This window comes from Galleria mellonella, unplaced genomic scaffold (genome assembly GCF_026898425.1).
Source record: "Galleria mellonella isolate WM207_F2 unplaced genomic scaffold, CSIRO_AGI_GalMel_v1 utg173, whole genome shotgun sequence".
NCBI classification, from domain to species: Eukaryota; Metazoa; Arthropoda; class Insecta; order Lepidoptera; family Pyralidae; genus Galleria; species Galleria mellonella.
The window spans coordinates 2,917,941-2,944,563 of NW_026442016.1; the positions used below are offsets into that span (position 1 = coordinate 2,917,941).

Genomic DNA, 26,623 nt, shown 5'->3' on the forward strand with positions numbered 1-26,623 from the left:
AGGACTCAGGTGTTATTCCTCTGCACCCTGTAAATTCACTGCCATATTCCACCCTTCAAACTAAAACACAGTTATGCAAACACAACTGATTCACAGTAGAAACACGAATGGGACAAAGGTGTCCAAGCAAACGACTTTTGTACAAAGTCTCTGGTGAAAATTTAATAATTTATTTTAATAATTTAAATTTAATATAAATTAATATTGTATAAACTCCCGTGTGGCCCCGGCATAGAATAGGCCACCCCTTCCTTTCCCGTGGGTGTCGTAAGACGCGACTAAGGTAGGGCGAGGGATGTGCAGTAGTATCCCTCTTAAAAATTTCCAAAGTTAGACTTTGCGATTGCCAATCCGCCTGCCAAGCGTCTCAGTTACTGGTAAAACCCCCCTAGGCACAGGCTTATGTTCAACAGTGGGCAGTTAAAAGCTGATATGATGATGATGATGAATGTTGTATAAAAATTGTGTGAGTCCTGATGACCTCATTAAAGAATTTATTTGTTATTATTATAAGTAAATAAAATACTTAATTGTGTCTAAATCATTGACTAAAAAAAATTTGTAAACAGATTGCAAACGTCAATTACTCATTTTCATTTATATCCATGATATGTTGAAATTTCGCCTTGATTGATTTATTTTTGTCTCGGATTAATTTCATTCAATTCAAATTCAATGAAAAGTTTTACAATCCATCAAACATGAAAGGAGCCATCGCTTGGAAGCAATCGCGGCTGTCTCGACCGTTTATAATTTGTTTAGTTCTATTCCTTAGCTTTAATTAATCAATATTTTGGCATGAGAATAATGTTAGTTGAATAGTGTTAAATGATTCAAAACTCGATTAACTATATACTAAGATAGTTACGGCGGCGCGGTCGGTTCACGTTGATTTTTCTCGGCACAATTTGTGTATAGGCACAAGCTCGAGTCGTCGAATCGCAGCGCGCCGACCGCCCGCCTCGCGGAAAAAGCTGCTACCACTTTCCAGCAATATCGCTGAAACTCTCGGTTAGCTGACACTAATACCGTCACTTTAATACCCAACTTATTCAGTCGGGAATTTGTGCAAATTGTGGACGTTTCGACACTATCGAATATATTACGTTTAAGTTGTATTTCAAGATTTAAGTGTTGAACATAAGTGAAAATTGTTTGAAAGTAGCAATGGACTGATAACATTTACAAAGTTTTGTTTAAAAAGTTGTGGCAAATATTTGTCTAAGGTAAGTGATTTTTTAAAGGTATATAATATTTGCTAATAAGTTGGTCTTTGGTTAAATTTTGACAGTTTTAATTTTAAAACACTTCCTCTTATTAATATGTAGTAATCGAGAATGTTTTAAGTTAATTAATGCAAATTTATATTCAATCTAATCTAATGAACATATATAATGTTTAGTTAAGCAAACAAAATGATTATGATATGTACACTATTAAAACAATTCAGTATTTATATATCTTTTTATTTAGGTACACAATTTATATGTAAATTTAGAATTAATATTTCCGAAATTAAATATCCATCTCAATCGTGAATTAAGCATAATACCCTACTGCAAAATAAGGAAAACTTGAAATAAAGTCATGCATCCAATCACCTGGCAGCATACCAACATCATAATAAAATAAATATGCTCACGGTTGTAATTCTTAATAGGGTCAGAGGCACTTCTTTATTGGCTGTTACCATTATACGGTGATCGTAACCTGGACATGACTACATTTAATTTCATTTATATTAGTAAAATATGCATAATTCATATATAAGTATATAATAACTAGTAGGTTAATATTTCCTCCTCTAAAGATCTCCGTGCTTGTACCATGCAGTATTTACATATGTACAATAAAAAGCCAAAAACCATTATTACTTATATATCACTAATGTATCTGGTTGTTAAGTTATGGTCTCAAGGAGGAGTCAATTTGACTGTTTTGTATGTATTTATATGTCATATGTGAATTATAATAATAAATCATGATTATTTTGGTCTTATTATAATTATATGAATATTTATCATATTAGTTTGAAATTATGGCGATTTAGACGTTTGTTACCCAAAATACACAATTACAGGACTTTAAATGAAAATGATAACAGATGCAGATCATAATTTAATATAGGATCTATGTTCCGAGCGTTACAGTTTAATATAATCTTATTTTTACAGCAGTAATACCTAAAGATCTTTATGAACCTTTGTAATATATAATATGTATTACGAGGTATCAGTAAGGTATTCGATAAGGTAATGTATATCAAATGTATGAACGAAAATAAGGTATTAGGAACGCTGATAGTAATATCTAATTGCCGCAGATAAAATTAAGGATAACCTTAATCTATGGTTGAATAAATCTTATCAAGTGCAAGAGTGCAAGTAAAAATGTCCCGCGAGTTTTTCTATAAAATTAAGCGTCACTTTTGCAAGTCACAAGCGGGTCCGAGTGTTCTTAAATTGAAAAAGTTTATCTGTCCCTCTCTTTGCTTTTTTTTAGAATGCACGTGAAAATTTAAATTAATTAAATCGTAATGGTAGCTTTGGTCGCTTTTATTTTTTAAAGAATACAAAGTGACTTCACTTTGTATTAATTATTCTAGAAAAATACTGTGAAATGAGTTTCCTACCGAGGTTTTCTCTTGAGACCGCAATACGCGGTTCTTCAAAAAAGCCGTTTAAAGGATTTTTCAGGGTCGGCAATACGCACGTGACTTTCATGCTATTCTAGGAATCCATAAACATCAGTAATCGTTTGCAATTGACAGGTTGTATGATTATTTGTCACTTTTGTGATACGAGTATAAAGTGCATGTTTTGTATTTGACGTAGATTCTGTGCTTTTCACAAATAGTAGTAAGTAATAAAATTTTTATCGGTTTTTTAAATATTTTTTATTAAGTTTTTGAGCTTGTGCCATATATATATATATATATATATATATATATATATATATATATATATATATATACTAGTTGGCTCGGTAAACGTTGTTTTACCATATACATTATTTCTAGAACTATACATGAAAATATATCGTACTACAATTATAATATTCGATTGCCACCCTATTGCGGAATATAAAAATCGCGATTAAACAACAGGGGTTGATCGTAAAAGCATGAAAATTTGAATTTGTATGTATTTTTCAATGCTAAATCATAACAAAATAAAAATGTATCTCAAAAAAATAAAAAAAAATACTTAGGGTGGGTCACCCTTATGATAGAGGAGTATGAAAAATAGATGTTGGCCGATTCTCAGACCTACTCGATATGCACACAAAATTTCATAAAGAGGTTTTGGTATATATATATATATATATATATATATATATATATATATATATATATATATATATATATATATATATATATATATATATATATATATATATATATATATATATATATATATATATATATATATATATATATATATATATATATATATATATATATAGAGCATCTAGTTAAAAAACGGGTCAACTTTTTGTCAGTTAATTATCAAATTAACTGACAAAAACTTGACTTTTTTTTTATCAGTGTTTTATATATTAACGCACATAATGTATTTTGACGTATCTATATTTAAATATATAATAAATAAAATGAGTTTTAAGCATTAAAAGGTTGCAAAAATTATAAAAAATTAAACATAGAAGTTATAAAGGACACACTCAACTTTTTATCACGCACAATTGTATGAAAAAGTTGATCCGCTTTTCTCGAAGCTTGTGATGGTCCCTCCCTTTTGCACCCCTCATATAATAACTACCCTCTAAACTAAGCTACACATGGAAAACCTACAAAGCCTAAGAAACACCTACGAAGGCTTTACCTAATGAAATCTATGAAAATATAATGAAAATCTACCCTAAAGAAAGGCCTAACACCCTCAATATAGCCCATACCTATATTACCTTATACACCCTAAACATCTTATAAATCTAAAAAAAACCTTACAATAAACACATAATATTGAACAGATCTTTAGTAGAACACTTGATCATCTGGCCAGATAAATAAATGTGTGATCGTCTAGTAATGTAGGACCCATTGTGTGTGTAATAACCAAAAGGTTCTTTAATTGGTATATGATAGGAATTAAATAATGAAGATGATTGATAAATATTTAAGGATTAAGAATAATTAATGAATTATACTCATAATTCATGTAACTAGGAAGTTATGTTAATTTAATAGTAAATTACAGAACAACTGTAATAATAAAAAAAAATGGGGGAGCGGTCGGGCCCCTCACACGCCCGGACCAGTGGAAGACTTTCCAACTATCTATAACTCTTCCTCCTAAAAGGTAGGGAAGGGTATTACTATTTATTAATGCACTCTGATGGTAATAAGGGAATGAGTATTCTCAGTTCCAAACCAAACATAAGTACATTTACTTCAACATTACAGTGGCTCCACCAGCCCCACGATGCTTCCAGTATAAATTAGTGTTTGCCAGAGGCAAACGGATCGGAACTGAAATCCCAGGATCACTCCGACACGAGAGCTTACTCATGGGCGATGACCCTTTCAGTCCTATATGGCGACATAGAGATCACCCACTAACAGTACGAAACTGTTTCCCAGCGTCACCCTGTTACGAGCTTACTCAATGGGGTTTCCCTTCGGCTCCACAAGAGATCAGACCAAGAAGCGAGATCACCCAGACACCAGAACTTACTTTGTTGGGACATAACCCTTCGGCCCTATAATGTGACATTAGAGATCACCTGTGAAGACAGTCCGATAGAGATGAAGATTTGTGTGATAGGGGATACCTTCCACACCCTGGAATTGGCCAAGCCATATAATGTTGATAATTGCTATATCATAACATAGCATTGTCAATTTAATATTATTTACTTAATACCAAGAATACTCAAGGATCAAGTTAAATCTGTTGATTAAGCCGGAGCCTAAGAACGAGTAGTCCAACCCATAGGTCGAGAGCTACTAAAAGTAATGAGTGCTATTGAATGAACTATAAGTCCAGTCAATTATATATAATATTATTGTTGATTAACCACATTGTGAATTAACCAATTATTTATTCAGAGAGATATATCTAAAGGAACTATAAGTCCTTTAAAAGACACTGATTAATCACAAGTTAACAACGTCTCGTGAAATAACCAGTTGGGTTTTCTATAAGTTTGAGGACACTAAATCCAACAAGCTATTATTGTGTTGAGAGTAATAGAGATCTTTTGTAATATTTGTAGAGGTTTGATTAATCACATTGTGAAATAATCAGATTAAATAATTATGTAGCTTTATAGAGAGGACTATAAGTCCTAATAGGTTGTTGTCATAAGTACTGATAAATTACACATTAAAGTGCCAGGTCAATTATTATATATAGGTATATAGGAAGGACAATAAGTCCTATTTGTGTATGTTGTAGTAGTAGAGGCAATATATTGCATAATTATAATGTGAAAGATATAGATTAAATATATATTTGTATAGAAAGGCCAGTAAGTCCCATACAATTATTGTAGCTGTACTATAGTTATACTATATCTACTTCCTTTTAGTGTCTTAGTAAACCTATTTACTAAGAGGATTTCTCAGATAAACAAGTGTTTTAGTGTTTAAATCATCATGATTAAATCCCTAAGAAATTAGGTCTTTAAATAATTATCATATCATTTAAGTGAAATTTCTCATATAAATAATTCCAATATTTCCCCTACAGTTATTATAAAATAACAGAAAATTATATAAATTTTCTATAGACTTTGATATAGAATCATAACGTGTATAATCTCCTTTTGTTTGACATCTGTCACATTAATGACGTATTGAATGACGTATTGATGTATTGAATTGAATTTTGATTATCTATCACAACTGTCAACGTAACAAATACTAGCAAGTTTGTTTATTTGTATTTGTTTAATATAATTAAATATAAAATCATCATATATCAACCGTAATATACAACTAAATTATCAGTGACATAAATAATCATGGTTTACACCAGAAATAATTAATAGTATCCAGTAATGCTGCAGTTTTATATTCATATCAGTAGCCAAGCTTACTTTCAAATTCAAGAATGAACAGAAGATTAGAAGTTTAACATTCTTATTGCAATTGTATTTGCAATAATATATACATACAGTACTAATTATCAAGAACATTCCTCAAATACATGTGTGGTGAAGATTTCCTAATATGCTATCTATTTGATTCCTAACCTCTAATGTAAATTTATTAAAGAAGTGAATAATCAGTGTTAGTGTTTGCTTTATTAATATTTAAAGTAATTGTCCTAACTTGATATTAATAGGATAATATCTCCTTGGATACAGTCGGACATAAACATATAACTCAATAATTAAATTTATAAAATACTAATATTATATTTTACTACTTGTATATCTCCATACTATTCCCATAAAATATTCAAAACATGTATATTAAATATAAATCCAGTAAATATTCACTAATATTAACCCTGTCCGAACTTGTCTAGTCAATATAACATGAACAAACAACATACATACAAACCCCATCGCCAGGACAACTTCCTTTCTAAATATGAGCAAAATACATAGCCTCACAAATGTCATACAGTACCAATTTTATACTGAACCTCATACCTAGTTAAGAGTAACTATAGTCAGAGAATCTTTTAGTACTTTTATTACCATTAGGAAATAAATCCACACCTATAATATCAGCATAATTAAATATTATTAGTAATCAGTAATACACACAGAATTGTTATTATCAGCTTGCTTACTACAACAAAATCAATATTAAAGTTTATAATAAATCAAGACAAAATATCTATTTAAACAATACAGGCTTGTTTACCATAAACACCCCACAGTCACATGAATTTATCTAGTAACACAATTAATAATGTATTAAAAGTATTACATTCACATAATATCACTTGCAACAGTTAAGCTGTCTCTTTGTACATCTGGTGTAAAACAAATTCCCACATGTAGTCATGGATAATCAAATATAGACTAAGAATCATTAATCTGGTCGACCGAGTAGTGGTATAAAAACACTTCACCATGAAGCGTTAAGTATGAACAGATATTCTAAACCAACACTGTAATAGTGTAATAAATACAAATATTTCATCATCATCATCGTCTCAACCATCACCAACCCACGACTGAACACAGGCAATTTCCACCGACTGACACAAGGAACGGCCCCACAATACACATAAAACAGTCACTCCAAACAATGGAGGTAGCCTACACCGCACTTGCATTTACAGGGTCGCCACTCAATAACCCCTCTCTCTCATCAATGGCTGTTTCCCCAGCAATGAGACCAGACCATAGTCACTTTAGTCTATTATCCTCAATAAATAAATACTTTATAATAACTAGGTATGAAACTAGTTAGTATTGTAATAGTTCAATAGTTGATTCAATAAGTATTTTCCAAAACTGGACAATTAGAACATTGAATCAAATTGATGAAGTTCTATCAAACGACCATATAATTGGATTTTGTATATGAGTAGAATAACGTAAGTACGTAAATTATATTGATGTAAACTTTGTTCAAATGTGATTGCATTTAACGATATACGCATTACCTAAAGGTATATGGACTCGACTAAATACGTATTTTAATAGTTGTTGGGAAAAATATTAAGTATAGACTTTGCCTGTGATCACAGTCAAAAATCTAACTACGTAGTAATAAATGGAACAAGCTCACCGGATTCTCCAGTCTTCTATTGATTAATTTCACACACTTAATCCATAGTGACACACTAAGATCTCAAACCCCTTCATCGAACCAGTCCCTCCTAAATCTATATCCTAGTTATTTTTTTATTTTATTGCGCAGTTCCTTAAAACACGACTCCCGCGCCATTTTCCGTCCTTTTTTTTTTTTTTTTTTTTTTTCTTTTTCTTGCGCAATCCCTAAAAAGCGACTCCCGCGCGCCCGCCGATCTGCCGTCTCTCCTCCTTTTTTTTTTTTTTCTATTCTTTCTCTAATAACGTCATAGATTATGTCACCGAAGGGTAGATATTTCAATAATCAGATTTAGCCTATTATTCGAACTGAACTTTTCTTTAAATTCAATTTAATTATATATTAACGTATTTTGGTATTTTATATTAAATTGATTATCGAATTTATAAAACTTTAAAGACTCTCATAAACCTTATTAAACTGTGTTGTATGTATCTTTTTTTTTACACCTGATGATAAAAAGGTAAACTATAATTTGGTTATATATAAAATATAATATATTTTTGTTTAATTTATTTAATTTTCTTGTGACATCCACTACACTTTGGAAACACATCAAAGGAGTTTCCCTTCTGTGTCAATATTTCATATATGGTAACGTCTTCTCTGTACGCTATTGTGAACCTTGACTTTAAAGTTTGTTTATATTAAATAGCTCAGCTTTCGCAGCGGTTACCTATAGGAATCCCTGTTTCTTTTATGTACTTTTGGTATTAAACCTATTGTACTATAGGCGAACCGTCACAAGCTTTTGTATGGAAACACTCTATCCATATAATCTAAGTATAAAACATAATTCGAGCTTCAATTAAAAAGAAGAATTATTCAATTTGAATGTTTTTTTTTTTATGTAATACAGTCTTATATACGTGGATGATTATGGAACCCTATTTGCGTGTACACGAACCACTCTCCGTCGGTTTTTATTCTTTTAATTCTTTATGGAAATACAAAGAAAGGTACTTTAGCACTGCGAGTGCCCCTGACATCTTACATTATATAAATCATATTTTAACAGGCAGATCCTGTCTTTCTTTTATTCCTAACCAGACAATATCGTGACATTTTATGGTTCTGTATTTGTGAATTATAAACGGTCGTTGTCATGGTAACCATGTCTTTTAGGCTCGTCCATTTGTCAGAGTCTTTTAATACTTAGAAATTATAATAATATGTAAATCTTTCAGGTAGAGATGAAACTTCAACAGAATTAAGAAAAAAATGCGCAAAGAGGGTGCTCTTTTACATTTTTTGCAAAGTTTATCGCCTTCGTGTTAAAACTTGTTGGGTACACATAATTATTAGTTTGTAAATTATTTATTTCTTTTATGTGTATATATTTACTATTAAAAAGAATAAACGACATACGATATATTTGTTTCATCTTTTTAGCTTCGAAGTATTATGATGGAGGTAGTCGAGAATCATCAGTATAGTATATATAGATACATAGTTTTCATTTTTCATTCTTTTTCATTATTCATTACTTATTGCTGTTTAAACGCCTCAAACAATATATATTTATATTAAGTGGTATAAAGAGGAATATATTTTTGTTGTCAATCAATATATTCTGTAAAAGTCTCCTTAAAGCAATATATAGGTATACCAGTGTGTGGCTACTTTTTCGAAGGACCTTTCCTCTCTATTAATTCGAATGACGTAATATCCGAGGACTCATTTGATTACAGAATCCTGAAAGCTTTTTGAATCATTATACAGTTATTCGATGTGCTACTTTAGCAAATTTTCCTCACAGTAGATAAAAGGTTATCAAATTCGTCATTATTTCTTTTTTGTATATGCTATTCGATATTTTTACTGATTGTGAATGATAAGTTTCTTGAAAAAGTGGATGGTACTTTTAAGATAGTTTCATAAACTCAAGTCGGTTTTTTAAACATGACATAAAAGTCGCTAACATCAAAAGTGTCGAGGAGAATCATGGCGCGGGCGAATGTAGGAATATACAATGTACAAAAGTGTTGAGACGGAGGCGATTAGGCTTTGTGCTTTGTTTAAATGCAGTCGAGTTATCCTCATTTGAAGACAAAGGTAAGCTTGCGTTTGTACAAGTAGTCGTTTTGAATAGAAGAAACCGATTAACGATTCATCCATATTTAAATAAGTACATTTTCCTCCGTAAACAGAGATTTCAAATGTGAACATACACACCGTTAAGGAACGTGATATTTCGTGGATGGGTGATTTTCAGCAAGTGAATTTTTTATCTAATTTCAGTGAACTTTGTTGGCTACGAGTCTCTAAAGAGTTTATATTATTTATTAAATTATAAGAAAGTTATATTTTTCTTTTGTTTTATGATTCTGTATGATTTGTATTTTATGGTTCCTTTTATATTTCGGGGACACTGGTTTTTCCGGGGATTGAAAAGTTAAAAACAGACATTCATACAAAGGTCCACCGAAATTGGACAGCGGTCGCACTTGCTGAAAAGGACCAAAGTTGTTTGCTCGACAAATCCGCAGATTTAAGAAGCGTACGTGCATTCGCCATATCAGCATCTAGTTCGCGCCTCGATACCTTTAATCAGTGCAGACAAGATAATTTTGGAAGATAGATTAAGAATAGTATTTGGTATTCACTTTCTGTTGTTGAGAGCGATACGTATGACAGTTATCACAGATGGGCTTAATTGGCAACTATCAGTATTTTCTTTTGGGTTTTGATATTTAAGGAGAGAAATTAGCAACATCAAATGTAAATTAAAACGATACTTCTTGCATGATTTTAATACAATATAAAATAATTTGAATGTATTAAGTATTTATATAAATCTACGTAGTTTCTGAATGCTAATGTAACATAATTTCTGTAGCTTTGTATTTTTATTGATAATAATAAAAAAAAATCGGTTGTTAAACTTTCACAACACCTTTATTTTCATTTCTATCTACATCAGGAGTTTTCAAAGTGAGACAGGCACTTGTATTTACAGATATTCAAAGAGGGTGCTTCTTTCCTTGTTTTTCTTTGTGCGGTTAAGGCGCATAGGACAAACATTTGTACTCAGACTGAGATCAATACTGGTGTCACAGATTGATGTAATTCAATTATAGTGGTGAGAAATTAAATTAATGTAAATATACTTAAAATTTGAAACTGTATTAGTTACAACATACTTATATATACAATGGAGTCGTAAGAATTCCGGATCTAGATAGACAGAGAATAGATATGTTATTATTCATAAGACAAATGCGAATAAAAATAGCGTAGTAAGAACTTATAACACTATCGTACTACGACCTTCATTCATACAGAGCAAACAAACTTAATAACAAAGTTGCTTTTGTAGATACTATTCTTAAAGATATAAATAAAGACAAAATTATATTTACCAACTTTTACTTACAAAATTACAAAACTTACAACACAGTTACAAAACAAACTTAATTCTATACTGTCAAATTTATATCAGATTTTATTTAAAAGGACTATTTGACTGAGTTATCAACGTACAATCGAATCTGCTGGGCCTAACAATACGAAATGTGCAACGTTTCTAGTAGTAAGAAAGAGTTTTGGAAATTATTATAGAAACGGAATATTTAAATTTGTGTGGATGGAACTACGAGAATAGTTAATTATTAGTATAAATTGCAATAATAATATTAAAAAGAATATTTATATTTTGCTAATATAATAAAATGGTAAGGAGACGATTGTTGCAAAAATGTGCATCAAAAATAACATTATATATATGTATAGATATAAATAATCTAAAGGAAAAGTTAATAAAAATAATAGATTTATTGTATTAAAAGTCTAATATTAAATGTTTTTAAATAAGAAATTGTTTTTCTCTAGAACATGTTACAAGTAATGTCTACGATGACAAAGTTGTGGGATAATAATCATATATTTTTTAGGAATTATACGCTGTAAAGACAAATAAACACTGTTTATACAACATTTATGTATCTATATTTTTATACGTACGTCATATAAATGTTCAGGGATCGGCTTGAATAAGGTCCTTAAAAATATATTTGGATAAATTAAAAAATATCGTAGCAGTGATTATAGAGTAGCAGATATTTAACTTATTTACATTGCGAAAAACTTCACATACAATTGTATTAAAGTGATTTCAGTCACTAAAACAGTTGTATGTAAATTTTTCGCAATAACGAAATCGCTTTTGTATTTTGACAAAAATATATTATTGTTATTTCAAACCCTCTCTTGGGTTCTATCCATCTGTTAGTGGGGTGATTGTCTGCGCTGGTGTCACGTCTATCTCAACTAAAATCCGAGTGCGCAGTAAATGGGATTCGTTTTCAAGCGGAGCTATTTCTAAAGTCGTCTATAACGATGACCAACTCAAATTGGTAGACAAAGTAACATAAGCTTCGATATACATTCATGCTATTTGATAAATTTTCTTTATTTTAGAACAATATTATAGTAATTTATATGAGATAATAAAACTTTTTCATTAACGAATGTAATCACAAAGGTTTCATATTAAAGAAAAAGAAAAAATAACAATTTCTACAATAAGGTGATTTGCATTTTTCATTAACAGCATCTTTAACAGGAATTACTAATAGAATATTATTTTGCCTGGACCTTCTGTTTCAAGTGATGCGGCGAATATTTTTCCACATCAATACATTAACAATAACAAGAGAGTTTTCGCAGTTGAAGTGAATAGAATATATTTTATCTACTGCTTTTGTAGTAACACAGGGATTCGTAGTAATAAAATATTTAAGGAAGAGACTTTTTAATAAATTACATCGGTCTGATGAAACTGACGAACTACATACAAAGTCGATGTATATAAACCGTTGTATATGTATATATAGATTTTAAAGAACATACTGTGACATTTATGCATAGTATACCATATGTTGCCATTTTTGAGAACTAGGATGTTATATCTCGATACCTAGTAATGTTACTACCATATATCAACCTTATAACTGATATGCATCAATTAAATATAATAATTATAGTGAGTTTAAATTTAGTCTGGCAATACCGAGGCTAATATGTGAGTAAAGCCGATATAAATAATTACAAAAGGAAATGTAAATACAACCTTAACTACTTAGATTGATTAAGACTTAATATGTTATTTAGATTATATTAATTTAATCGGATTATGTCAGATTACATTAAGATTAATTAAACTCTGGATGTATATTATATTACATCACACATTTCATAAACTTAGCGCTCTTCTCTCCTAATTTCTGTGCCTAACAACGTGTATAATCTCACAAAGGACTATTGTGATATTATATTGGATTTTTATTTTAAAAGACTAATAGGAAATTCAATTTATTTCAGTTAAAAAGGTATAGACGATAAATTTCAATTAACTCACCCCATAATCTACCAAAATAGATATAATTTGAATCTTGTAGTCAATCTAAATTAATTTTAATTTTCAAAACAGCTATATATTTATGTATTTAACTATTTTGTCTCCAATTTCTCGTGGGTTAGGCAAAGAGTACGTCGACTGTCACAGGCTATCTTTACAATACATGCACTCCGAGTGGAGACTATAGAGTTTAAATATTACTGTAGTAGACAATTATTACTATACATTAGAATTTTTTATGTCAAAAAGGTGGTCTAATGGTAAACGGTTACTGAAGCTTATGGGTGCCTACAACACTAACGTGCGCGTTACCGACCCTGAAGAACCCTTAATATATCTTTTTGAAAAACCCCATACTGTAGTCTCTAGGAAAAGTCTCGGAAGGTAGCGCATTCTATAGAAAATTCCTTTGAAACCGCACAGTACGTGACCGTTTAGATTCAAGTGAGGATATACTCCCAGTCGATGGCAAGCAGTGCGATGATAAAGGGTGGCTATGGGCATCATTTCAAACAATTTCTCAGAACACAATCTGTTATACAAGCCGTAGAACACACATAGGGAGGCAGTCTCGCCTTAGACTTAAGAGCTCGATACCGCCTGTGGGCTTATCTCGAATAACCTTATTTAAAATTATTTGTTGAAAACTTTAGTGAACATAATTTTGCTACGACACAATATAATCCCTGAAATCCCCGAATTTCAGAGTTTTTTCTGCTTTTTCTTTCAGAATTGTTACTTTGGAAGAACAAGTAGTTTTTAGATCTCCGAAAGAGTAAAAAGGAACTCTTATGGCATGACATCGTCCACCTGTTTACTTTTTTTGTTTCCATAAAAAAAGTTTTTAGATTTTAATCGTAGCAAAATTAATATGGGACTGTCCCTATGGACTGCAAAAACACCTGATCAGATTTATTCATTCGTACTTGATCGTTTTAAGGATTTCGTATTTTTCCACGAATTCTCAATAGAATTTTATATTTTTTTGTTCAATATTTTTAGTTTTAAGTAATTAATTTTTATATATTAAATAAATATCCATTTTTAACAGCGTTGTTGCGTCAAGACAAGGGTTACGTTGACTTTGAAATTACAGAGATACGATCGCTTAACTTAAAGAACCGATATCCCTATCGCATCTCTCTAGGAATTAAAACCAGATCTCGAGATTTTCCTGACGACAATTTAAGAAAGGAGAAAAAATTCAAGGGTAGATATTTTTAGCTATAAGTGTTAACGTAAGAATGATTATGTTCGATTTTCTAATCATGAAACTATTGGGTTAGAGAGTTTACTTGCGGATCTCCGGATATTTTTTTTATGCAACTTAGAATAGAAAACAAGCTAACGGCCCACCTCATGGAAAGTGGTAATCGTTGTCTATAGACATGAGCAGTACTATGGATATAACAGAGTATACTGTTTCGTCCATCATACCAACTATGCGTTGCCATTCCTGAGGACTTAGGTGTTATTCCTCTGTACCCTGTAAATTCACTGTCATATCCCACTCTTCAAACCGAAACACAGCCATGTAAACACGATTGCTTCACGGTAGAAATGGGACAGAGGTGCCTAAGCAAACGACTTTTGTACAATCTCCCTCTGGTTACACTCCAGATACTGCAGTCTTACGTAATTACTCTTCTCCATCCAAAGGTTCCCTGGAAGAGATCGCTCTTAGCGACAAGGCCACCTATTGTCTTCTCATAGTAATCTTTTCTTATAATTATTTCTATTTATAATAATTTTACTAATGTGATCTTTTGGAAGAAACGATAAAAAATATCTATCTATCTATTTTTGTGCATAAATAATACGAGTAGGACTCAATTTCATGGTTAGTCACTAGTGTCATTTTCCTCAGATAATTATATTGCCGGATTTTTTTTACTAAGAACCATACTCAATGTCTTGTATAAAACAATTTATTATAATGTTCTTGTTATAGTAAAACACTTGTCATCATCATTGTTATATCAACCATTAACTGTCCACTGCTGAACATAGGCTTCCCCTATTTGGGGGGTTTTGCCAATAGTTGCCACGCTTGGTAGGCGGGTTGGCAACCGCAGTTAGGCTTTGGTGATGTTTGACTCGTATGCTGCTGTCCGATCCCTGACCATTAAGTAAACACTTGTACCCGTCTATAAAAAAGAATTAAAATATGTAAGTTCTAATAATAACAATATGTGTACAAAGTTCCACCAAGTACCGAAAATCACGACGATCAACATAGTAAGTTACTTAGTTTATACAGTGTAAAGAGGTTTCACAACACAGTGTATGATGGAAATTATTGTTAAGAAAGTACCCTATGACTGTATTTGAACATTTGTCTAAAGTAGTACAAAATAAGTGGCAAAAAAATAAAAAAGTTTCTTATACTAATTGGACAGCTGAACATAACATGACAATGAATGTTTTCTTAAAGAAACAAAATGACACAAAATCTCAAGGCATAAGTAACAAAATATTTGTCGTTTTCAACTGGTGTTTCTTTTGGGAAATATTCAGTTTCGCTACGCGGAACATTCTCCTAAAAAGATGTTCATGTTTTTAATAACTTCCAGTATACGACCAAAACTGTGATTCGCCATATAAATATATGTTTTAGTACACAGAGAGACGCTGTTTTCTGTACTTAAAAGATATGTCCCGCCCTCATCAAAAATGAAGGCAACGAGCTTTCATATCAATATTTTATCTTAACTCTGCTAGCATCCCACAAAATCACATCATGTTGAAAATAATCTCGGTATTTTTTTACACCCGATGAATTTTCGCCCATTTACATTTAAATGTTCTTACTATCTGACTTTTATTGAAATTATCGTAGGGGCCTATTTTTTCGTAGATAAGTGCCTATTTCTCGGGTATCGGTGCTAAATGTCCAAAAACTATGCATTAACATTTTTTAATGCTCCATTTTATATCTATTAATACTTATATAAAAACTATTATGTATGAATTTAAAAAATCACGGAAAATTTATATTTAATATCGTGTGGAAGAAATTGCGCGGTGAAGATTACTTTTGAAGTTTTGGTTTATATATATTATTGATATTTACCGACGTGTTAAATGCTTAGATATTCATAAGAAATACACGATATTTCAATTTTCGACAGAGGGAGTGGATAAAGTTAGCTAGAGCGAGAGGCAGGGAGTGACTGTACATAGTACACTATTATATGCCACTTATTATATGCCATCAATTTAATTTTTTACTAGACAGAATTGCTCGCTTTATGTTTTAAGTTTGGAAATTAATTATTGTATGTCTAGTAACATAGTTATTTTACTAAGAATACAAATAATAAATCATATTTACTCTTTTTTTGTATTTTTTAATATCTACCTTGTATAGTGGGTTCTTATTTTGCTCGTTGTGACAGATAAAATTTCGCTTCATTATTTGCTGTTAGAGTTACAAGTAGAATTTTCTTTTTAATAATGCAAATAGATTAGATCTAATTTGCGCTCTTTCTAGTTTGGGCTATGTTATTTAGTTGGTATAATTGATATAAGGGTTATACTTCAACTCCATTCAAAACTTCCCTTTGCCCTTCCAAGATCTCCAGAATATGATAAGATTTATAAAGGAACCATACCTATGAACTTCCAGGAACTATGAACTGTTCAAAACTATTACTTACTGCATTGTGGTGAGGTAAGTTACTGATAATGTAAATTATTTTAACAGAAAAAAAAAGTATAACACAGGTTTACATTGTTGAATGCAATAACTTGGCGACTGTTAATATTGAATGTAATTACATATACAATATGGAAAATAATGTAAACTAGATAAAGGCAGATAATAAATAATCTCTTTTCCAAAAAATTTAATAGTGTATAAACTTTGAAATTATAACAGCTTTAATAATTTAAAATAAACAGAGTAAAATAAATTTAATTATATTTTTTCGTACGTGTTCGTAAAGCATCTTATGTACCACTTGGAGGAAAGTTCAAATTCTCTATTCAACTGATTCGAAAACTTGGCTTTCGACTTTGGGATCAAATATTATATTCGTAGTAATCGGTTATTTTATCTCGGTGAATATAAAAAAAAAAATATGACCACGACTATAATTCCTAAAGTAGTAGTCAATTGCATTTGTCGATTGATAGCGTTACGGTGAATAAAATACTCGCCCTCTTATTCATAAAAATGCCAAATCTCTCATAAATCTACTTTAACTATTGAAGTAGTTTGTCTTTTTCTTTTACAATATTTTTTCAATTTGAAAGATAGATAGATAGATACTCTTTATTGTTTCCTCTAAAAGATTACAATAGTAAACTTATTATAAATATAAAGAATTACAAGAAATAGTCACCATAAGAAAACAAGAGACGACTTTATTGCTAAAAGCGATCCCTTTCAGGTAACTTTTGGATGGAAAGGAATAAACAATTAAAGGAATAAAAAAATATAAACAATTTGGTGGGAGGCATCATAAAAAATTCTGTTAATTCTAAATATGGAAATGTAATACATACATAAAATAAATAGATACATAAAAATATATAAATAATGCTTACGTATACATACGTAAAATACTTATAAAATTTTAAATGTCTGAAAAAAGATAGTGACAAAACATTGTGTTCTACAAACTTGCTTTACCTATAGTGTTTGTTTTTATAAATAAGGAGGTTTGTTTACTCAGTAAACATTATAGGATCTATTGTATATCATAACAGAGTAAACCTTATTACCTACCTACCTACTATTATTAGTACTTACTATTGCATATCCACAATTGTCTTATAATATCAGAGAATTATTACCATTATCCCATTATCTAGGAGTGTACGCACATCTAGGTATTAATTAGTTACAGGAAATTGTATCAATATGACGCAGTATGTCTGTTATCAGCATATTCCAATAGTTCTATTAGTACGAGCATCGCTAAACCACATCAAAGAATGGTGTGTTATATATAATAGAATTACTGAACACACTCAAATGTACATAAAGATTACAAAATACATTTGACTGTATACTTCTTTGAGATTGATTTTCTTGTTTGTGCAGTTGTTAGTTTTCTCTTAATTCACAATAGATCGGTCGTTTGATCGATCGATCGACCTTACAAGCAATTGAATTAATTTAAAATTTGGTACTTCAATTTTTTATCTTGATACACCATCTAAAAGTTGTCAATTTCTTTTACGTGTACGAAGTCGCAAACAGCATTTAGTTACATCTAACTAACCTATATCTGCAATTAAAATCTAACAAACACAAAGCTATAAATATTTTATGTCTTGAAAAATATTATGCTCACAACTATATTTATTTTCCGTGAACACATACACGAATATACATATAAATGGTAAGATTTTTATAGACAAATATTTTGAATATATTTAAATTTAGAGCGTTAACTTCATACGTCAATAAATTAATATAAAAATAACATTAAACTTTATTAAAAAAAGAAATATGAAAGTCCGTTTAGAGTTGGTGAATTAATCGAGAAACAAAAAATAGACGAATTGAGAATCTCATTCGTATGGAAGTCGCTTAAAAAGAAAATAATATTATCCACGTAGTCAGTTGAAAAGTAACTTACCTTCGCGTCGTTTATCAGTATTACTTGGCCATCAATCGAACTCGACATTAATGTTGGTGCTATTAAGTAGGCACTATACCTACATTCCGAGGTAATACACTTAATCATTATTCTAAATTAGGTATATATTTCATCCTACCCAACGTCTGCATCAAATTTGAGTACAAAATAAAACACCCTTTTTCATTATTAATATTTGGTATTTGTTATTAGTCTATTTTTTAAAGTATGCCATTGTTTAGCAATAGCCTCTTCTTTATACAGTCATATATGTTTGTTCTATGCAACTTATGGTAAATGAGTTGTCTTTCCACCTGATGGAAAATGGAATTTCTATTTCCGTTTAGAGTTGTCATGCGTATTCGAAAGTGTCAAAATTGTCACTCTAGCGCCGTCGTGTGTTCTTAGTTCGTCCATCCATGGAGGTCCATCTCGTAGCTTGTTTTAGCAATTGATCCATCCCTAAGTTGGAGTATGCATATTCACAAAATTCTATTAAAATCGGTTAAGCGGTTTAGGAGATGTTCACGCTCTTCCAAACCACTCAACCAAAACATTGTGGATTTTTATACATTAAAATTATGACTCCAGTAGAATAGACGGCCCATGTGCTGATCAATTGATTGGATCACATCATGCCCTAAAATACCGATATTAACTAGATATCAAGGTTTATTTATCGTTGTATGAGTTTTTGCGAGATTTTGTCAAATTACAAGTCTATGTTAGCAAACCAAACAATTACTGAACTCAAGGCCTAGTTCCAATGAATTTTATGGGAATCTCGTTTTATTGGAAGGTCATGTTTGCTTATATCTAGACTATTATGAAGAAGGTTCTCTATTATATGTGTATCTCAAGCATTTTCCATATATTCCTGTGTTTTTTTTTGCGTCAATTGATCCTATTCTTGATTATGGTTGGTATTTTGTAACAAACATGAACTTTTAACTAAACTTTATTCTATTTAATAATACTCAATATAAACACCTATTTTTAAATATCCAAATTACACCCATGATTATAATATTAGGGTAGTAAATTATATTTAGATTATATGCAATATATTGACTATTGCCAATATCTCTGGGTAAATTTTGATGACATTTGTTAGAGTAGTTGGTATTTAATTTATAATGAATAAAGTACAGTGGTGTATAAAGAAATCGATATGTAATTCGCAATGATTGCTCTGTACACTCAATATGAAGTCATATAAATTTTAAATTTTGTACTTTGTTTTCACATAAGTGTAATGAAAGAGTTTTCAGAAATTCTCATGGGATAAGCAGGAAACGATCTTTACGCAAGCAAACTCGCGAAGTTTTCTTCTATTACTACCACTCTAAGTTTTACCTGATATTTACTTTTGAAGACTTGTATAGGTAAATTTATTTTGTTCCGGGAAACGAAAGTTTCTTAACTTATAATCCACGGGAAAGAACTCGATGGTTGAAGTTAAGAGTTTATATTTTGTCCATAAGACCTGTTCGGAAAAAAAATTAAACGAGAACTATGTATGAGTTATTAATTTGTTTTGAATTTACAGGGCACAGAGGAATAACACCTGAGTTCTCAGGAATGGCAACGCATGGGGGGAATCATGGGCGTAACAGTATACTCTGTTAAGTCCATGGTACTGCTCATGTCTATAGGCGACGGTTACCACTTTCCATCAGGTGGGCCGTCAGCTTGTTTGCCATTCTAAGTTGTATAAAAAAAAACTAAATTATAATAAATAAAAAAAATAATACCTGAATGATTACAGAGATCTATCTAGTATAAAAACATAATAATAAACATATCTAAAGTTCAACCGAGTATCGAAGACACCGCAGTCTTCTAAAGATCGCTATGAAAATGTCGAACGACCGTAATCAAAAATGTTGCTACCTCATGATCATTCGATTAATCTCACACGTACGGCGTGATCAAATGCGACCATCGTTCTAAGGTGTATTGTTACAAAGTTAGCTTTCAGGGAAATCTGGCACACTTAACGTTATATTAAAAGTATCTATATGAACTAAGACTTTTATCAACTTTTGAATTTACGTAGCTATTTTTGTTGCCACTAACCTGAAAACACTACGTGTTCTGATGTATAGCCTAATCTCCTGTAGATCCATCACGCATTCACTCCTTTATTTTCGATTATATTTTGTATATGATAAAGTTACAATACGAGGTACGAGTACGAGGGTCATAATATGTATAGGTAGTTATATTCATTGAGTATTCTCCTGAATTACGATGTTTATTGTCCCTAAGCAGTTGTATCTACTATAACATGTAAATGCTCTTAGTGAATACGCACCTCTACATATTTAATATCTGATTATTAAGAATTAAAAAATGTTTAATTCAGACAGACGGATAAAGTGGCAGGTTAAAATTTAAAATTATTATTAGTATTGTCGTATAAAAAAGACCTTCGTCTATTTGCCTAATATTCTACTAGACTACTATTTTTCGCAATTGTTATAGGCGAAACATTTATATGGAAGCACTCTATCTACATAATCGAAGCTTTACACATAATATAAATTAATAGCGTATAGAAGTGTATAAGTTTAATATATATTTTTTAATTAGTGCTTAATAATGCCCATAATACTTAAAGCACTCGCAGTCAGTTTAAGCGCACGTTTCCTTTATAATAATAAGTCTATTGTATTTATTTATATACAAGTGAGGGACAAAAATTTGTCGATATCGATAAATATGGATAAATTTATTACGCGTTCTGTATCAATCTCGAACATCAATCCCTACTTTGAAAAGATTACGGGAATATGACGATCAGCAACAATGAAAAAGAATTTTCCTCCCATGAGTATTCTCACAGAATTCTACAATATCTGTCTTTAACCGTTTTAGAAATGTTACAGTAGATAATGCAAGTGCAATGCAATGAAGAAATTACACATACTACAAGAAAATTTTATACCAAGAAGAAGATGTACGGCCATATCGCACCCATTAATATGGAATTATCGTCCAAGTGGACACATAACTCAATCACAATAATGATTCAAAAATTTGATCAATGTTTTTATTTGGAAAAAAGATAAAAATAGGGTAAATATTCACTGTCATATTAATGCTTTTTAAACAGAAGCAATATTGTTTACGAGAAGACAGACAGTTCTTAAAAGACAAATGAATATAAATGGCATTTATATTCCCTATAGTTTCTCAGTTAAATATCTAGACGTGAAATTAACTAAGAAATTAGATTGGAATGATCATATTCATGATTTAAGTCTCAAAGGCTTTATAGCTATTATTGTATTGAATCGCGTCTTAAATAGTAGGTCACCTCTGAGTCCCCACATTAAATTACAAATATATTCAACTTAAATTCAATCCTGTATAACTTAGGTTTGCTGAATACGGTGCTTTTAAAATAGAAAAGTACAATCTGTTCAAAATAGAACTCTTAAAGACTTTTAATATATTATATATATTATACTTTCAATACACTATACTAATTTAGTTACGCTTTATTATTGAATTACTTACTGTTATATTATTAGACAATTTATTTATAACTTATCCAAAACAAAATCTTAAATGAAATATAAAACATAGCAATTCACTAATTAATAATATATATATATATATATATATATATATATATATATATATATATATATATAACACGATTCAGCAATTTACCTTTTATCGATAAATATAAAAGATATAAATTGCCGCATCGCTGGTTTCTGTACTATAATTACTCTATTTAGACACTGATATTATGGTCTATGGATGGAGTTATGACCTCAAATGCAATGCAGGGAGTCAGTGGATGCAGGTGGCTTAGAACCGTTTCTTGTAGCAATCTATGGGAGAGGCCTGTGTTCAGCAGTGGATGGATAATGGATGAGATGATGATGATAATTATGTTACGAGTTATGTTGTATTTATTTAAGTATCCTGACCACTATTTATACGGTGAGAGAATTGTCTGTTATATTAGTTGTTTTGTTTGAGGTAGAATGCTCTATTAGAGGGCATAGGGCAAGTAAGATAGATGACCTAAGACTATTACTGAAATAAGTGAGTGGTCAACCATCGATCGAGTAACCCTCGCTGACTTTTAGTCGCTCATTCAACGGTCGACCGCTTATCGGCTGTTAAGTGTGGCACGGGTACCTATAAGGGCGGAGTGGGGTTAAATTTCAAACAAATTTAAGCCAAAATTATTTATTTCATATTAGATTTTCAAATAACAATTTCAAATTAAAATGTTAATTATAACGATAGGTTTAGAGAAAGGTGCAACGGAACTGACTTCAGTATCTGTCTTTAAATACTTAGACATAAATAAGCTTATTTTCTTAAAATGTCTTTCTCAAAAGTGTATTAATATTGTTATTGGAGACATTTATGATAACAATAGAAAAATATTTATTTACATTTATTACATGATTAATATTACATATACTTTTAGACTTACGTATACTAAGTCAAGAGATTAAACATTTAAATGCCTATCCAGTATAAAAATAATAACACCATATGTCACGTGACTGCTTTTGACACTCGATGCGCCACTTAGATATAATATTATATAGTTACAGATAAACTTTGAAGTCCCAGTAATCACGTCCACAGTCAGAAATTCTGTAAAGTTCTGCGAAAGTGGTGCTATTGTATGACAACGTAAACAAGAGAAAATTGTTATTGCAAATATATTAAGAAATATTGAATTTTAAAAATTTATATTTATTAACGATAAAAATTCTTAATAACCGAAGTTCTTAGTAATTTATTTTTCCAATTAATAGCCACTAATTAATTCGCGCAGGTTAAATGAAGTTTGTTTACGTTCTAACACAATAGCGCCCCTAGCGGGATAAATTGGCATTAAATTAGCTAATTGTATTTTCTTTCGCACGATAGTGTTTTCTTATATTTTCGATGAATGTATAATACAACTTGTATATGGTTTCATCGCTTATGTTTTTTTATGATACTTAGAATGGCAAACAAGCTGATGGTTTTCCTGATGAATAACCACCACCTATATACATAGACAATACAAAATATACCCGAGAACTTATGTGTAATGCCTCCGTAACCTGTAACCTATATATATATATATATATATATATATATATATATATATATATATATATATATATATATATATATATATATATATATATATATATATATATATATATATATATATTCTTTATTGCACTTGTAAATTACATAGTTGTAAATGACAGAGACCTCTAATATATATACATATGTATAGGTTTTATGTTTTTATTCCTAGTTATATTTTACATAAGAAAGATTTTTAATTATCTATATGCTAAGCATACTTTTTATTTTAGTTTACTTTCATCACGTATTGGCATTCTTAATGTTATAATTCTATATTTTATTTTTAAATAAAGTATTTACTGTGGACTTCAAATTCGTGATCGAAACTATAATTTTCATTTAGACGTGCTATTACTTAGACCGTTATATTAAGCGTTATACATTTTATATGCTATATTTTCAACATTAAGTAGTTAGTTATAGTTAGTGCAGCCAAAAGCATTATATATAGGTACTTGATATATAATGCTTTTGGCTGCAATAGCTCAATAATGAATTTTCATACAAAATTGATTCCAACTTTTTTGCATTTGTAAATAACTACTATTAAATATTTTTTAAGTCAGTTACAAAGAGTGTATACTGATATATAACAGAACAAAGGAAATGATATCATTGAAATTATAATAGCATTGTGTTTGCTACAGAATTATTCGCTGCTTCACTTCAGTTCAGCTCAGTTCATTTTATTGATTTTTGAAAAAGAAAACACTGATATTTTACTGTACAACTTCTAATTTCTCTCTCAAAGCAAAATAGTAAGTATCTCTTTACTCAAATTTAAACATATTTACAGCGAGATGCAATTATATATGAAAATCTGTTATTAAGCAATGATAGTGTTAAAATCTATATAATATTTTCTATATTATTTAGATATATTTTTAAATTGTTTAAATAAAGTTAAATATCTAATTTTTTGCAAAAAGAAGCACAGTTCGTTAAATCAGTCTAGACTTGTTAAATTTATGATAATTATGTGATAAAATGTACATTCGATGCAAGTGAACGCAAGAAATTTGTTCGAAAATCGAAATTCGAAATCTTCTAATGGATAATACAAGTATATATATTTTTTAATAATTTTTAAGTGTTAAAATTTATTTAATAAATTAATTAAAAAAACGAATGAATTTTTTTACTAAAATGGACGGAAGACGAAATGGAAGAAAATACTTGAATAATGAATAATTAAATAATGAAGAATTCTCTATTCGATAAATTAAATATAAACAATACATACTATGTTGTTATAACAACTTTATATATACGTGTAAGTAGAATGAAATCAATAAAAACTGTATTCAGTTCTTAAATTATATGCTATCAAACGAAAGACTCATATTTTCCAGAATAAAAGGGAACGGAAACTACTATTCATGATTGTTAGAGCATGGAATAACAATAAATAACATTTCACAGGAGTTTTTGTCGAGTGAAAAAATATATTTTTATAGTAATAGAAATTAATTATTAATTTACTGGCCAACTAACTACTTCGACCGTGTAACCGCTGTTTTCTGGTCAGGATGAAGAGTAGCCTGTGTCCTTCTTCATCTCATATTGTAGGTATATTCCAAATTTTTATAGAATTCCAAATTATACATTAGTTAAACCAGTAGTTATTACATTTTAATGTAATAACTACTAGGTTTAACTAATGTGTAATTTGGTTGAAAAGCTCCACTAGTTTCGTGACCATTCGAGACTCTTAACCTTGAACAGCTATTACACGAGTGCGAGTCTGACTTTTAACAATAAAATTGATTGATTAAATCGTAAAGACGGTAAGAGGTAACAAACAAACACACTTGCTTGAATATTTATAATATTAGTAAAGATTCATTCAGGAAAATCATACTTCGGACACTTTATAATATGTATAAGATTCTGATCCACAAAAAGCACCGCGTCTCTAATTGTTACGTCATTTGTAAGAAACTACTATGGAGGTAAATTGAATTAATCTATCATAAAAAATATCATAATTAACAATTAAGTATCGGAGAATATATTACTTGTATTAGAAGAAAATACAAACGAATTAAAATCCTTCGAGTAAAAAATACAGAAAAATTACAATCTTCTTCTATTTGAAGAAATTTCAAAATTAAAATTATGTATTTATTTAAATTGCTAGGTGATGATAATGATGATGTAATAAAAATACAACGTATAATTACTTCTCTTCATGACCATGTCTTAAGAGGCGACTAGCGGAATAAAATGTCATAGATCAGTGCAAAAATATACGAAACAAACTTAGGAAATAAATAACCAGCCGGTTGTCATGCGTGACAGACATTAGTATGAACTATTCTTATATTTGTACATTAGATATGTAAGTCATACTAAGTCTATGATTTTTACCATAGACTCTATTGACGTCGTAAATATGACAGTTTGTCGTTGGACAAATATGGATGAAAGGAAAATGGATATATCCTACCTAAAAAAATACATTTTTATGTTATAATCGTATCATAAACTTACATATACAAATATATATTCTAAATAATAAATTTTATTCCAGTTTAGAAATCACATAATCGATTGATACTGTTGCGTGGTTACGAATTTAAAAGGAATATTGCAATGTGTCTAAGTATTTATAATAACGCCTAAACCTAATAATCTGTGTAGACGTATGTTTAAAACTGACGTCACTACTTTTTATTAGAAGAGTCGCTAGAATACCTAGACTTGAGCCAATTCAGTAAAGTATTTCTCCTAAATAGATTTTTTTTTTATACAACTTAGAATGGCAAACAAGCTGACGGCCCACCTGATGGA

General features: G+C 30.1%; 1 protein-coding gene across 1 annotated transcript in view; it reads left to right on the forward strand.

The window, feature by feature from the left end:
* Positions 1–961: 961 nt before the first annotated feature.
* Positions 962–26,623, forward strand: part of LOC113515634 (RYamide receptor-like) — an 86,252-nt gene continuing 60,590 nt past the window's right edge. Inside the window, exon 1 of the mRNA XM_026899894.3 lies at positions 962–1,226. The gene's annotated coding sequence lies outside the window, so the exon portion shown is untranslated. The remainder of the gene's footprint in view (positions 1,227–26,623) is intronic.